The following is a 17,461-nucleotide window of genomic DNA, read 5'->3' on the forward strand; positions in this document are numbered from 1 at the left end:
CCCCCTATAGCCCATCTAAGCCACAAGGCTTTTTACCGTTTCCGGCATCGTCGCTCCACCTCTGGCCACCACCTCTTCACCACTTCTTCCTCTACCTCTTGCCGTCCTAACTCACCCATTTTCGGCCCCGATCCGTTGCCGGAACAACTCCCACGAGCTCAACTCCGATCAGCCCCTTTTTGCACTTCCACTGCCATTTCCACCACCACCCACGGCCAAAACTCACTTCCTTTAACTTCATAAATATCCCTAGACCATTCCCTATCAATTTCATGTCTTGGTTTGTCACCGTTTGAAAGTGGGTAATTTACTACCCACGGCCACAATGTAAAATACACTGTTATGTTGCTTTTTCTCCGCCGTTTGCAACGTTGTAAGCTTTCAAAAAATACCTTATAACGCTGTAAGTATTTTCCAAACTCTATTTTAGATTTAAATATATTTTTGCTCTTACAATAAATTATTGGACTGGTTGGTTGATTCCGGACTGAGTTCGAGGAGTTCGGGGGTTGGATGGATTGAGGACGGAGTTGCTTGGTTTTATTGAATTCGTGATTGGTTGGATGTTTTGTATCTCTTGTGTGCATTGCATGTATGTACATGTGTTGGAACTTGAAAACTGGGCTTTTAAGCGAGAAATATTTTGGTAAATGTGAACGATTAGATTGACTAGTTTGAGTCAGAGGCACGTGTAGGGATGGTGGTAAACAGGGACGGTGGTTGAATCCCGCCTGTGGTTCCCGCCTACGGTGCACGCGGCGTAGGGATGGTAATAAGCAGGGACGGTGGTAGAATCCCGCCTGTGATTCCCGCCTACGGTGCACGTGCAGGGACGGTGGTAAAATCCTGCATGCGATTCCCGCCTACAGTGCTCTGATGGTTTGGTTTTTGGGCCATTATCGGGGATAATGGCGAGGTTATGTTTAAAGGGAATGTTTTGGGCCAAAATGGGATTTTTGGCGTACGTGGAAAAAATGTGGTTTTATGGGTTATGTGCATTCGGCATCCTTTCATGCATATTATTTGAGTTTAATACGTTTTTATCTTGTGGCGTTTTGATCTTACTTACCTGCGGCACCATTTTCATACCGTAGATTTTGATGTAGAGGTCGAGGAGGAGGAGGCTGAGCCCGAAGAGGCGGCTCCGCCGGAGTATTGATTTGGAGCTTATGCTTTGTAGTTTGGTTTGAAACAATATTTGTAACTTGTAATATTTTATTATGTATATTTTGAGCGGCATTATATTAAACGTAGAAAAATTCTGGTACTTAGTTATATAATTTTATTTATCCACTGCGTGTTTTCTTTTACACACTTATTGCATGTACACACACTTGGCACTTGGCGATAGGGTGGTGACCCGTGATGTCATCATCCGGACGTCTCGATTTCCCCGTGTCCGTACATGGGATTTGGGGGCATCACAAATAATATAAAGAAAAAATAGATAAGTTGATATATGATATATTGTAAAAATTATTATATAAAACAGAAAAAATAAAGTTTGTTGATGTATTTTAAATAATAAAATAAAGAAATTATGATGGTTGGTTTCAGCCTCACATAATTTTAAGAGTAGTGCTATACTTAAGCCTGCACAGTAACTTACACCACACTCTGCCGAAGTGTAAATGTTTTTTTTTCTTTTGTACGACGGGAACTTTTTACGCCTAAATTAAAATTTTTTTTTAGCTGCTACAATAAAACGGAAACGTTTTACGCTATTCGGCATTGAATAATCCCCAAAAGTTTTGAAAATTTGCTGCTCCCTCCAACGTTGCTCCTCCCGCTCGCCGAACTGATACCCTCTCTGCCGGCTGCAGTCTGCAGTTCGTACCGTCCAGTGTGCCGACTGCCGATCCTTCTGCCGGTTGCCAAACCTTTTGCGGTCTGCTGTCTGCTGTCTGCCGCACCAACAGGTATGCGATTCTGTGAGGTAAGAAACTGAGCTGATAGGATTCAGTTTGTGGTTCTTCAGGCAAAGTGGTTTTGATGGCTTCTAATTTGCACTGATAGGATTCAACAGTGCAATTGCTCTTTGGTTGTGATAATGGATTTTAATTTTTTTTTGTTGGATTCCGAGAGGCATTTACTAGGTTTGGGTTTTGCTTAAATTTGTAGGTAAATGGATTGAGAAGATAAGATTAAGAAGAAAAGATTTGCTATATTTTCAACTCAAAACTAAGACAAAATTAATCCACATAGAACTAAAATACATGGGTACCAATTACAGTAGAAATTTTATCTTTTAAGCCCTTTTACCATTTATGCTCTTTTATTTTCGAATTAAGTACTGTAATATGGGTATCAATTTTGATTGAGGTTGAGATTGTGGTGTGAGATTTTGGAGTGGATTCTGATATTCTAGCATGATTTTGGTATTTGATTGTGGCTTGAAGATTGTGATTTAATATGGCTTTGAAGATTGTGATTTAATATGGCTAGTGCGATTAATTAATGCGCTGAACTCAAATTGCCTGAAGTATGTAATGCTAGAAACCAAAAATCAAACAAAAATAAAAAATACAGATCTATAGTTGCACTTCCCAGCCTGTAAAATCAATTACTACATGCTAATCATTGTAGACATAACTAAATAATGTTTAGGACTTCACATTACTATGAAATGTTTATTATAACTGTATGTGGAGCTGCGTTATTGTGATGCATTTATTAATTGACAATTCTAATTTATTATAGCGTTATGGACAAAGAAGAAGATAAAAGGCCACCCAGGCCTTCTACACCAATTTCACCAACTCAGGTATGATACATTGACCATTCATAAAAGGCATGTGTCTTGATTCCAACTAGTTAATGTATTTTTATTTGTGTATTGTAGGGATATTATGGTTCAGGAAGTACTTACTACCCACCATTTATAATGCGTCCAAATGCATTTCCTAATGAATACACATATACATGGGGTAGCCAGGTACATAGATTTCTAAATATTAATTTCTATCCCGGCAGTTGATTCTTAACCTTTCTAAATCTGTGGTTGATTACAGGCACCACCAATCCCACCTTTTCCAGCAACGTTCATTTACCCTTCGTCGACTAGTGCGCAGGAGTCAGACCGTATGCAACAAACGACCCAGGTATATAGCTTTCTAAACTTTTCAATTTTACTCATTTGTTGTTTATTACCTGTTATAACACGGTGTCTTATTACAGTCTCTACCAATGCCACCTTTTCCAACGATGTTCATCTATCCTCCATCTAATAATGCAGAAGAGTCGGGCCGTGTTCCACCAACGAGCCAGGTACTTCCTTTATTTTCTTGAATTTTGGTACTTGAATATGTGCATTGTTACCAAGTCTAACATAGTGCTTGATATAAGCCCCCACCAATGACACCTTTGCCAACAACATTCATCTACCCTCCGTTGACAAATGCTGAGGATTCAAGTCGTGTTCAACAAACGACCCAGGTAGATTGTTGTCAAGTGCATCGATATTTTTTCCTTAATCTATTTATTATGCCTTCTAATATCGTACACTTTATTACAGACCCCACCAATGCCACCTCCTCCAATGGTGTTCATCTACCCTCTCTCGACAAATGCGGAAGAGGTGGGCGTTGTTCAACAAACGAACCAGGTTAGAAATTTGTGCCATTTTTGTGTGTCGTGTCATGAATATTATTTTTTTAACCTATTTTGTTACCCATTCTAACTATGTAATCGATTACAGCCCCCACCAGTGCCACCTCTTCCAACTCCATTCATCTACCCTCCGTCGATGACCGCAGAGAAGTCGAGCCATTTTCAAGTATCCAACCAGGTTAGAAAATTACAACTGGATATTTTGTTTTGTTATTTTTTTCCTTACATTGTTACCCTTACGTTATTTTTTTTTTCCTTACGCCATACTTGAATATAGCCTCTACCAATAACACGACCTCCATCGAGTGCTGGAGAGGAGCTGAGAAGCTTTGAAAATTCTTCAACTACTCCATCGACTAATGCGACTGATGCGACATTTATAAGCGAAAGTGAAACTACTGTTGGAGGTACATCTCTATTTTTTGAAGAGAATGAAGAATCTGAGGATATAAATGAAGAAAATTCTGATAACCAACGAGTTGAGGAGGATCCCAAAGCAGGTATGAAGTTTGCCACTGATCATGAGCTTATGGCCTATTATAAGCGATATGCCAAGCAACAAGGTTTTGGTGTTATAACACAACGGACGAAGAGAGAGGCCGATGGGAGAGTGAGGTATTTGACGATTGGGTGTGCGCGAGGTGGCAAGTACCAACCTAGCTATAGTAATATATCGAGGTCGCGTCCAACTATTAAAACGGATTGTAAGGCAAGGATAAATGGGCACTTGGTGAATGGTACTTGGGAGCTGACCAGTGTTGAACTTGCTCATAATCATGACACTGTCAGCCCACAAAAATCTAGATTCTTTAGATCGCACAAAAATCTAGACGAATACAGTCAGAGGATGCTTGATTTGAACGACAGAGCTGGTATTCGAATGAATAAGAATTTTGGGGCACTTGTTGTTGAAGCGGGGGGTTTAAAAATCTTGATTTTCAAGAAAAAGGTTGTCGGAATTTTATTGACAAAGCCAAGAAATTGAGGTTGGGTAAAGGAGGTGGCGAAGCCCTTACTGAGTACTTCAAGCGGATGACGTCGCAGAATGATGGTTTTGTTTATATGATTGATGTGGATGAGGAGTTGAGACTGAGAAATGTGTTTTGGGCTGACGCAAGTAGTCGAGCAGCGTATGAGTATTTCGGCGATGTTATTACTTTCGATACGACATATCTTACAAATAAGTATGGTATGTCGTTTGCCTCGTTTGTTGGTGTAAATCATCATGGGCAGTCTATACTGTTAGGAGCTGGGTTGCTTTCAAGCGAGGACACAAGTACTTTCATCTGGTTGTTTGAAGCATGGTTGGAGTGCATGAATGGTCGGGCGCCAAAAGCCATCATTACAGACCAAGACCGAGCAATGAAGAGTGCTATTACCGTGGTATTCCCAAATACTTGCCATAGATATTGTCTTTGGCATATAATGCAAAAGTTGCCTGAGAAATTAGGATCTCACGCTGCATTCAATGCAGGATTGAAGACTGCCATCCAGGGTGCCCTTTATGATTCACAAACATGTGAAGAATTTGAAATGAAGTGGGGGCAATTTATTCAGAAGTATGGTCTTAGTGATAATGCATGGTTGAATGGATTGTACAATGAGAGGTCCTTCTGGGTACCGGTGTACCTTAAGGGAGTATTTTGGGCTGGCATGAGAACAACCCAAAGGTCAGAAAGTATGAATGCGTTCTTCGATGGGTTTGTGCATTCTGGTACAACGTTGAAAGAATTTGTTGACCAATTAGACAATGCGCTCAGGAAAAAGGTGGAGGTCGAGACGACAGCTGATTTCAACTCCGCCAACCAAACCATCCCATGTTCATCCGCATTCTGCATTGAGAAGCAATTTCAAGCAGTGTATACGAGTGCAAAATTTAAAGAGGTACAAAAAGAGGTGTGGGGAATGATTTTATGTAACTGCATACTTATATGCAAGGAGGGTTGCATTTCCACCTACGATGTTTTGGATGAAATTACCACTGATGATGACCATGTGAAGAGCGTCAAGTACACTGTTTATTTTAACGAGGAGGAGGTTGATCTCAAATGTACATGTGCGTTGTTTGAGATGAGGGGGATCCTCTGTAGGCATGCATTGAACATTTGCCAGATGAATAAGATTCATGCGTTGCCGAAAAAGTATATCTTGGATCGATGGAGGAAGGATTTAAAGAGGAGATATACGGTGGTCAAAAGTAGCTACGATGACTTGCGATCGAATGCGGACTCACGGAGGTATGAGTTCGTGGTTAAATATTGTGTAAAATTAGCTACCCGTGTTTGCCCAAGTGATGAACATGTTACTGCATTCGTGAGCCACTTGGAGGAGTTTGAGAAAAAATTTCAAGGATTGACACTTGAGTCCGGTTCAAGCAAGGTGAAAGAAACTATAGTCATGGATAAGAGTAAGAAAATCTTAAGCCCACATGTTGTTCAAGGGAAAGGTAGGCCACCAACGAAAAGGAAGGTTCCGCCTGTGGAGAAGGCAGCAAGAAAGCGAAAGAAACAACCGGTAAAAAATTCTTAAATATAATGGTACTTCTGTTTTATTATGCTTCTGACTGACATCAAATGGTATTTCTAATGGGGGTTATGTTTTTTTTATGTTCAAATTTATTTAGACATGCAGGAAAATATTTGATGATGCATCACAGGATGGTGAGGTATCAGAAGCTCCAGAAAGTGATCAGGTAATACATATTGAGCTACCCGTGGCATTATTGTGATGTATTTCTTTAAACTTACTATTGCTGTTTTTTTCTAATGGGTTTGTGGTTGTTTATTTGAAATTTCTTTAGGTACTTAGTGCATGCAAGAATGATTATGTGGTACTAACACAGTGCAGTACTTTCACACACCCAACGCCATCGGAAAATGAGAAGTGAGGCTTTGCTACCTAAGCAAGTGCATGGATGTGGGGTGATGTGGTGATGTTGTGGATACCAATTTTGGTTATCTAATTGATGAAGGAAATTTATTCTAATGTAGGGGGTTGTCAAGTATTTGGGAGGTTGGTTTGGAAAATTTTAATGAAGATTGGATGAAAGTGGTTATTGTGGTCATTTATTGTGAAGAGTGTGTTTTGTATATTGATATGCTAATCTTTGGCATTTTTGGTTTTATTTTCCTGCATCTCACTTTGAGTCCGGTGTACTTGGTTTTCCATTTATAGACAATGGTTGAAAGAGTTTAATATGGCTTTATGATGATTTCGATGTGGTGGTAGATGAATAAGATATGAGCTGCCTCGTTGTATTGACTATTGAGTTTAAAGCGGAATATTGACTATTGAGCTCCGATGATGCCAAAAAACTGTTGCGCGAGTTCTTTTTACGTTGGGTGGTTTTAACTTGAGTATTAAATAATTTTTTAGCTTTATGGGGACCACTAATGTTTATTGAATGGATTGTAAAGGCTGAGTGATTCATGCTTCAACATCATGTTCACTACGGCTGGGCGATTTGATTCTTAAGGAGTCATATTTTTATGTTGTATTGAGACTAGGTGTGGAAATTGGAATCCAACTAGTTGAATGGATGATTTTATGTCAGGAGTTGGTCAGCATTCTGGGTGAATTAGAGTAAATCTATTTTTCTGAATTACGGACAGCTTATAACATCCTAGAATTTGTGTAAAGTTCTAAATCACCTCAATATTGAGCATGTCTAACATTAAGGAACCATACATTCTACAGAAAAAGGTTTACAACTAATAAATTCAAAATACATTGATTAAACTACTCCATCGTCCTCTTGAATTCTTACATACCAAGTACTTTGGTCAAAATTCTGCAACAGCTTACCAACCAAGTACTTTGGTCAAAATTCTTACATACCAAGAACCAAAAGTTTACCACTAATATCCATTTAATCCAAACTATCCATTTACAACAAACTTGGACCAACCTACCTTTATGGTCTAAGCCAACCAAAAATTATTACAATGGATATCACCCAATACAAACACAAAGATGTGCGTGCACGTCTATTCCATACGACCAGGTTCTGCATTTCCTCCTCTAGCTTGTCAAGAACACACTCTCTCTCAAACAGTTTATCTTCTTTTTGCTCAACTTTATACTCACGCAACAATACATCGTCCTCTCTTTTTCGAACTGCATTCTCCGTTGCGCGAGTTCTCTCCTCTACCAATTGGAGTATATCTACCCATATGAAGAATTGACACTTTGCTTCTCCCTGTAGTGAAATTTTGTTAATTTCATCAATGTAAAATATGACACTCAATAAAAAACATTACAAAAATAAAACCCTCAACTTGTTGTTATTACTGTGTTGTATTTGTACTTCGGGCAAGCGTAAAATTTTCTTCCTGAATTTTTGTTAGTTTGGGATGTCTTTAATGGGGCTTTCAAGCCACACCAACAGGTTGGTGATTCCAAAAAATCATCATCTACACATGATGATGCGCTCGATGCCATGGGTGATCGATATCTCAAACTAGTGCACAAAATTGTTTACCAGCAAGCAAGAAACTGTGATTTACAGAATGTATACATGAACCTGAACAAATCCAGTCGATTATATCGTCTTTGAAGTATATTTCCATATCTCGGGATAAGCCTAGAGATTGGAGGACCAAATCCTTTTCAACCAAAATTAAAAAAAAAAAAAAAAAGCATTAAGCCACGGACTTCAATTTAATTCTACAAGCATCCACTATACAGTTATAACACTACTAACAACTCAAAATCTGCAAATAGACTATTATTCTAACAAGTTAAGGACAATAGTAAATATATTGGTGGAGATTTCTGCACATTATATATATCCATTTGAATTTGTAAACCAAATCACATACTATTTCAATTTACTGAAATATAACCCATACACACAAATATAACAAGTATGAACTCGTGAAATAGCAGACCTAATGAACATTAAAGCTATTGAGCGCGGAATATTGAATAGTTTTAGATCAACCAAATTTTTTAAAACCTAGAAAAAGAAAGACCACAAACAACTAAACTAATGGCTGCTTGGTGACAGAAAATAAAAAAACACAATTCAAATTCAAGAAAACCAGACTAAATGAAAAACAACGAGTAAATCGAATCTAACAAAAAAAAAAGGAAAACTAAGAACTGTTACAAAACCAAACAAGGAAATATATTCTGAATTACCTTAAACCACCGTACTTCATTGTAGACCAGCACTACTCATTACTCCCTGCATTGAAGCATTCCATTTTCCATGAGTACATAGACACATGCATGAATACAATTATACTAATAAATATGGATTTATGCATATATATATATATAAATATAAATACACGCACATGTATATATATTGGAAATAAAATTTTCCTTGTACCAGTGTATTCACAAAGCATAGAATCTTTCTTCGATGGCCTTTGCAGCTCTGCAAAGGCAAGGCAAGGCAAAGGATCTGAAATTGGAAAAGAGGAAAAAAATAGAAATTTTTAACAAAATAATTGATACATAAAAGGCAGCGAAACAAAGGATGAAGGAAATGTTTAAGTAGACCTTCAAAAATTCAAAAGACAGTTCATATCTGATCAGCGAGGAATGAGAGAAAAATCTAGGGAAAGGACATTGTGCTGAACTTTTAAAGTGAGATCATTTTTATTCTGAGAGTTTTTATCTAGGCGTTGGGTCGTGGAGTAGAAAACGGATTGCCTTTCCCGATAGACTCAGAAATCACCTTAGAAATCATAGAAATCATAAGCACAACACCAACTCAGAAATCATAAAATCGTGCAATAACAGCCCAAAAATAAAACCCGTCTCAAAAATCATAAGCACAACCCAACTCATAAATCATAAAATCGTGCAATAACAGCCTAGAAATAAAACCCATCTCAAAAATCATAAGCACAACCCAACTCATAAATCATAAAATCGTGCAATAATATAGATCTAGGGTTCTGGTTGATCATACTGAACGATGGCAAAGGAGAAGCAACCTGTAACGACTGAAGATGGAAATCTAAGGTTCTTCTTCAGTCGGCACTGAAGAGAAGCATCGAGGGACCATGTGAACCGAGTACTCGCGGGGGAGAAAGATTTCTCAGAACCCTAGATCTACGACTGGGTATTCGTAGGAGAGAATCGAATTTGAGATGAGAGATTTGGTGCGGGGAGAGAAGGGGGGAGAGGGAGGGATTCAGATTCAAGAGAGAGAAAGAGGGACACTGTTGAACCCAAGGTTTCAAGTTTTATGTGATTATAAATCTACACATGGATTTTAATGATAACAAATGAATTCAAAGAATAAAGGAGTTTCAAGCTCAAGTTGTTCACACAATGGAATCAAGCACATCAAAGAACCAAGCATGAGCAAGAAGGAAACAAGTTCACATTAAAGTCATAGAGTAATATTGTAAATCTCTTAAAATTCAAAATTAGGATTAATGCTCAAAATTAATATTTTATCATAAAGCATTAAAATACATTTTCCACATGTGCATGAATATTTTTGAAAATTAAATTTGAAAATTTTGAAAGATGATTGATTGTCATCTTTTGCATGTGCATACCTTAATTAAAGGGTTGAACTTTGAAAATATTAAAGATGATTGATTGTCATCTTTCACATGTGCATGTTTTATTTGAATATTTTCAAAAGTGATTGATGCTTTTTTAGACTTATACAAAAGGTAGATGATTTTGTTTGAAAATTTTGAAAAGTAAAGTATGCTCATTTTGTCATATGCAAAAAGTAAAAGATTAGGTTTGAATTTTTTGAAAAGGAAAGTGTGCTCATTTTGTCATATGCCAAAAGTAAAAGATTAGGTTTGATTTTTTTGAAAAAAAAATGAATGATGTTGTCTTTGACAATTGAAAAAGAAGAACCTTTTATTTGAATTTTTTGAAAAAGTGAATGATGTTGTCTTTGACATATGAATCTTTTTAAATTTGAATATGAAGTCTCATATGCCTATAAATAGATCATTTAAGAGCTTCACATTCACAACACCAAGAGCATACAACATTCATTCAAAGCTTTCATTCTCTCTTCTCTAAGCATTGAGCCTTAATCCTTGTTCATTTTGAGAAATATAGTTTGCGCTGTATTGTTCTTATTTCACTCATTGAGGAGTGTTTTCTGATAACCTACCCACTATCAGCTCTTGTATCAGAAAAAAGGTGTGTATAACCCTTGTGTGTGTAGAAAGTATTCTACACGGGGAATAGTCGAATCACCACGTGTAAGGTGATTGCAAGTGTAGAGGGTGTTCTACACGGATCCTTTGTAGCGGTGTTGTTCAAAGGTGTAATAGGTTTCTATCTCTACCTGAAGGAGGTTTAATAGTGAATTTGGGAATCCTCAAGGGGTAGCTTGAGGCGAGGACGTAGGCAGTGGGGCCGAACCTCGTTAACATACTGAGTTTGCTTCTCTCTTACCCTTACTCTTTATATTTATTGTTATTTCATATTTTGTTTATATTTTATATTATATATTTGATTTATAATTGTTATTTTTTTTTTAATACAAATCAATTCACCCCCCTTCTTGTGTTAGTCATCTAGGCAACAATTGGTATCAGAGCTGAGAGCTCTATTATAAGACTAACTATCTTTTGAGTTAAGATCTTATGGCTAACATTTTCAGCTTCGTTTGGTGAAGGCCAATCTAGCAGTCGGCCTCCACTCTTTTGTGGAGATAATTACTCATTCTGGAAAGTTAGAATGAGAATATTCCTTCAGGCTCAAGGTCGAGAAATCTGGAAATGTATTGTAAATGGACCTTATATTCCAACAAAAGTGGTTGATGGAGTAAAGGTCAAAAAGGAAGAAGAAGAGTTTGATCGTGAAGACGATAGACTTTATACTTTGAATTTAACTGCTATGAATTTATTATTTAATGCTCTCAATGGAAATGAGTTTAATAGAGTAATGACTTGTGCTACGGCAAAAGAAATTTGGGATAACTTGGAAGTTACTTATGAAGGAACTTCGCAAGTCAAGGAATCAAAAATTTATATTCTTACTCATGAATATGAAATGTTTAAGATGAATAATGATGAATCTATTTTTAATATGCACACTCGTTTTACTAACATCATAAACAGCTTGACAGCTCTTGGCAAAGTTTATTCCAAGGTGGAGATAGTAAGAAAAATTCTCAACTCTCTACCAAAACGCTGGGAATCAAAAGTGACAGCGATTCTTGAAGCTAGAGACCTCAAGAAGCTCGAAGTCAATGAACTCATCGGGTCACTTATCACCCATGAGTACACATTGAAAAGAGGAGAAGAAGAAGGAAAGCCAAAGAAGAGCTTAGCACTTAAAGCTGTTCCTCATGAAAGTGAAAGTGATGAAGATGAGAAAAATGAAGATAAAGATGAAGAAGTTGCGATGATAATAAGAAGAATTCAAAGGTTCTTGAAGAAAAATAGAACTCCTCCGAGGAAATCCTTCAAAAAGTTTTCCAAGAAAGATTCAGATAAAAATGACACTTTAATTTGTTATAAATGCAATAAACCTGGTCATATCAAGCCAGATTGCCCTCTGCTAAAGAAAGATCGAAACAAGGGCAAGAAAGCAATGAAAGCTACATGGGATGATGATTCAAGTAGTTCAGATAGTGAAGCAAGCAATGAAGAATCAGCAAATCTTTGTCTTATGGCTAAAGATGACATTGAGGTAACAAATCTTGATAATATTGAAAATCCTTCATATGAAGAATTGCAAAATATTTTAGAAGAGCTATATGAGGAATTTGAAAAATTGGGTATCAAGTATACTGCTTTGAAAAAGAAAAATTCTTCTTTAACAAACGAAATTGAAATTTTAAGAAAAGAAAGTATCATTTTGAAAGATGAAAATCTTGAATTGAATAAGAAGAAAACCGATTTAGAAAATATTGTTGAAAACTTTACGAATGGAAAAAGAAATTTTGAAAAACTTCTTGGTAGTCAAAGATGTGTTTTTGACAAGGCAGGTTTGGGATATATGCCAAAACAAAAATACAAGCCTTATAAAAATTTCTTTGATAATCATTCTACATCAAAGACTAATATTCAAAATTTTTTTCATAAAAATAATTTTGTCAAAAAAATGATATTATTATAATCATTCAAGTTTTTCATATATGTCACATGCTATTTGCAATTTTTGTAATAGAAATGGTCATAATTATCATACTTGTCCTATTAGAAGAAATCATACAATGACTATTAGGGCCATATAGGTACTTAAAAATCTTGTTTCTTCTAATACTAATAAATAAAGGACCCAAAGAACTTGAGTACCAAGAAAAATCATTTTAATTGTTTTTATAGGTATGCATGAAGTCTTCCACAAGCAAAAACAAATGGTTTTTAGATAGTGGATGTTCAAGACACATGACGGGAGACAAGACTAAGTTCTTTGATCTTAGATCTAAAGAATAAGGACACGTGACATTTGGAGACAACTCGAAAGGGAAGATCGTGGGAATAGGTAAAATTGGTAATGAATCTTCTCTCATAATTGAATATGTTCTACTTGTTGAAGGTTTAAAACATAATCTTTTGAGTATAAGTCAATTATGTGATAAAGGATCTACAGTTACTTTCAAAATGGATAAATGCATTATTTTGAATGATTATGATTGTAATATTTGTTTTATTGCTTTTAGAAACAATAATGTTTATACAATTGATTTTGAAGAAATTACCTCACAAGATGCTATTTGCTTTTCAGTTCAAAATGAAACTAGTTGGTTATGGCATAGAAGATTAGGTCATGCCAACATGGAACTTATTTCCAAACTTTCAAAAAATGATCTTGTGAGAGGTTTACCAAAAACATATTTTCTTAAAGACAAAATTTGTGATGCATATCAATTTGGTAAACAAACAAAAACTTCTTTTAAAACTAAGAAACATATTTCCACTACTAGACCATTGCAACTGATACACATGGATCTTTTTGGACCAAATAGAGTTGCAAGTCTAGGAGGAAAATATTATGCATTTGTTATTGTTGATGATTTCTCTAGATATACTTGGGTCATCTTTCTTGCTCATAAAGATGAGACACATAATGCCTTTACCAAGTTATGCAAGAGAATTCAAAATGAAAAGGGCTATACTATTTCAAGTATCCGAAGTGATAGGGGAAAAGAGTTTGTTAATAAAAATATTGAAACATTTTGTGATGAAAACGGTTTTGTGCATAATTTTTCTGCTCCTCGAACTCCTCAACAAAATGGGGTAGTAGAGAAGAAAAATAGATTTCTTCAAGAGATGGCAAGAACAATGCTCAATGAGAACAACTTGCCTAGTTATTTTTGGGCCGAAGCGGTAAGTACTGCATGTTATGTTATAAATAGAGTTATGCTAAGGTCTAAGTTAGATAAAACCCCTTATGAGCTTTGGAATGAGAAAAAGCCCAACATTGGTTACTTTCATGTATTTGGATGCAAATGTTTTATTTTGAATGACAGGGATAATTTAGGCAAATTTGATACAAAATCTGATGAAGGTATCTTTCTCGGATATTCTACTAATAGTAAAGCTTATAGAGTATTCAATAAAAAGACTTTGACTGTACAAGAATCTATGCATGTAGTATTTGATGAATCTAATTCTTCACTTTCCAAGAAATCTATTGATGAAGAAACAGGAGGTATAAATAATACGGAAAGTCTCAATCTCAACAAAGAGAAAACAATAGAGGAAGTTCAACATGGAGCCATTAGGAAAGATCATCAAAATTTAATACAAGATGCAATCAAATAGTGAAAATTTGTGAAAGATCATTCAGTGGAACAAATTTTGGGAGAACCTTCACAAGGTGTAAGTACTCGATCATCTCTTAGAAATATTTACAATCATACTGCTTTTCTATCTCAAATTGAACCCAAAAATATTGATGACGCACTTCTCGATGAATCTTGAATTCTAGCTATGCAAGAAGAGTTGAATCAATTTGAAAGAAATGATGTTTGGACACTTGTTCCTAGACCCAAAAATCATACTATTATTGGAACAAAATGGGTTTTTAGAAACAAGAAAGATGAGTCCGGAGTCATTACTAGAAATAAGACTCGACTTGTAGCTCAAGGTTTTAATCAAGAAGAAAGAATCGATTATGATGAGACATATGCGTCGCAAGATTAGAAGCTATTCGAATGCTACTTGCATATGCTTGTTATAAAGATTTCAAACTTTTTCAAATGGATGTTAAAAGTGCTTTCTTAAATGGTTTTATAAATGAAGAGGTATATGTTGAGCAACCTCCAGGTTTTGAAAATCATATTTCCCCAAATCATGTTTTGAAACTCACAAAAGCACTATATGGACTTAAACAAGCTCCTAGAGCTTGGTACGAAAGACTTAGTGGTTTCTTGATTGAAAAAGGTTTTTCAAGAGGAAAAATCGACACAACTCTTTTCATTAAATATGAAAATGATGATATTCTTTTGATTCAGATTTATGTTGATGATATAATATTCGGTGCTACTAATGAAAATATGTGTCAAGTTTTTGCTAAGACTATGCAGGAAGAATTTGAGATGAACATGATGGGAGAACTTACATTCTTTCTCAGATTGCAAATTAAGCAAGCAAAAAGTGGGACATTCATCAATCAATCAAAATATATTAAGGAATTACTGAAGAAGTTTGGGATGGAAATGCTAAGGAAATTGGAACACCAATGAGCCCATCAACTAAACTTGATAAAGATGAATCCGGTAAGCCAGTTGACTCGAAAATATATCGAGGTATGATTGGTAGCTTATTATATTTAACAGCCAGTAGATCAGATATTATGTTTAGTGTGTGCTTATGTGCACGCTTTCAATCATCTCCAAAAGAATCACATTTAATTGCAGTTAAGCGCATTCTTAGATATCTTAGTGGTACAATTAACCTAGAGTTATGGTACTCTAAGCACACATCTTTCGATCTAATCAGCTACACAGATGCAGATTATGCTGGCTGTAAAATAGATCGAAAAAGCACTAGTGGAGCATGTCATTTCTTAGGTCATGCATTAGTTTCCTGGTTTAGTAAAAAATAAAATTCTGTTGCACTATCTACTGCTGAGGCAGAATATGTTGCTGCGGGTAGTTGTTGTGCTCAAGTTCTCTACATGAAGCAACAACTTGAAGATTTTAAACTCAAGTATAATCACATTCCAATCAAATGTGATAATACAAGTGCTATAAATCTTTCAAAAAACCCAATACAACATTCTAGAACTAAGCATATTGAAATAAGATATCATTTTCTTCGAGATCATGTGCAGAAAGGCGATATAGTACTAGAATTCACAAACACATACGATCAGTTAGCAGATATTTTCACAAAGCCTTTACCAGAAGATAGATTATGTATGATCATAAGAGAAATAGGTATGATGCATGCTATGAATATCTCTTAAAAGATAGACTAGAGTCAATAAAAATAGAGATAGATTTTTTAATACTTTTACATAAACTTGAGATTCTTAGCCTCATGTTTGAGACGCTCATTCTCTTCATACAATATCATGTCATTCTTATCCATGGGAACCGGCAAGCGGAATGAAGAATCTAATAAAAATTTCAATTGTTTATTTTTCTGCCGAATGATTCCTTCCCTTGTGTGAGACTCTTGAACAATTTGTTGAAGTACAACAATTTGTTCTTTGAGCTTTTCAACTTCGTGATTTTTGGCTTGTAGCCGCTGAGAAAAAGCAACAATAGAGGAAGAGTAGCGAGTCCCAAGACTCACCAAGTCATAAATAGCATCAGAATCTGACTTATTAGTCAGATTATTATTTTCTTGCTGCAACATGGCACCAATGGCAGTTGCAGAAAGGACAGGAGGTTGAGGTGCAGAATGCCTCATGGATGGATCTGGAGAAATGTTAGAAGAATGAGCCATTGAGAAAAGAATAGAAGGCTTAAAACGAGAATGCTAAAGGAATGCAGATGAGTTATAGAGATGAGATGAAAACTTGATGCGGATTGGATGAACTTCAGGACTGATTTTATAGAGATAGCATAAAGAATAAGACAAACTATTGTCTCTTCAAATCTTATTTAGTCAAAAGAAATACAAGATATGCTGGACACACATTGTCAAAAGTTTTCTTACTAAGCCAGCGAGATTAACAGTAGATTGTCCCTATTTTTCTAGTAAACGATGAACCTCTGCTGATATCTGCCGATGTTGACTTTGTATTTGAACCATTTCTCGTTCCAGCTCCTCTATTCGTGGTTGCAGATCATGAGCATACCAATCTGCAAATTTTTTCAACTCTTGGTTTTCTTGCTTTAGCCTTTTATTCTCACTATCCTTATTAGCAAGCTTTTGTCGTAACTCAAATATTTGCATGTTAAGATGATCAATCTCACTCACCCTCGCCATTAACCTCCGAGACATGATCGTAACAGAGGCAGCATATTGACTACTGAGCATTCTTGATTCTGCAATAATCTCAGAATCAGGCTTACTAGAAAAATGGTTCACTACTCCTATCATGGTATTGACGGCCTCAGGAGGGAAGATTGATGATTGATGCGTCAAGGGTTCCTGATTCAAGTCTGGAACATTAGTGGAAGAGAATTGCTCAGCCATTCTATCGTTGTGGAAAAACATAACTCAGGTCAAGAACCGATTATTTTTTTGGCATCCGATAGATGAAAATGATCATTTTTTTATAGCAACTCAGAGCCTTCAATCACGTTTGTCAACAACATCAGGCGATTGTTTAAATCTACAGCCGCACTAAATTCATAGAGTTAGGCCTCAAGACTTTGCAGCATTTGTCGGGTCACGGACGGCTCCTTTTTCAACTATCTACAGTGACTATTAAACGCATCATTTTCTTCAGTCCATTTACTTGCTGACAATCCTTTTTAATGATGCCAAAAGGGGGAGAAGTGTTA

Source organism: Carya illinoinensis, chromosome 14 (genome assembly GCF_018687715.1).
Source record: "Carya illinoinensis cultivar Pawnee chromosome 14, C.illinoinensisPawnee_v1, whole genome shotgun sequence".
NCBI classification, from domain to species: domain Eukaryota; kingdom Viridiplantae; phylum Streptophyta; class Magnoliopsida; order Fagales; family Juglandaceae; genus Carya; species Carya illinoinensis.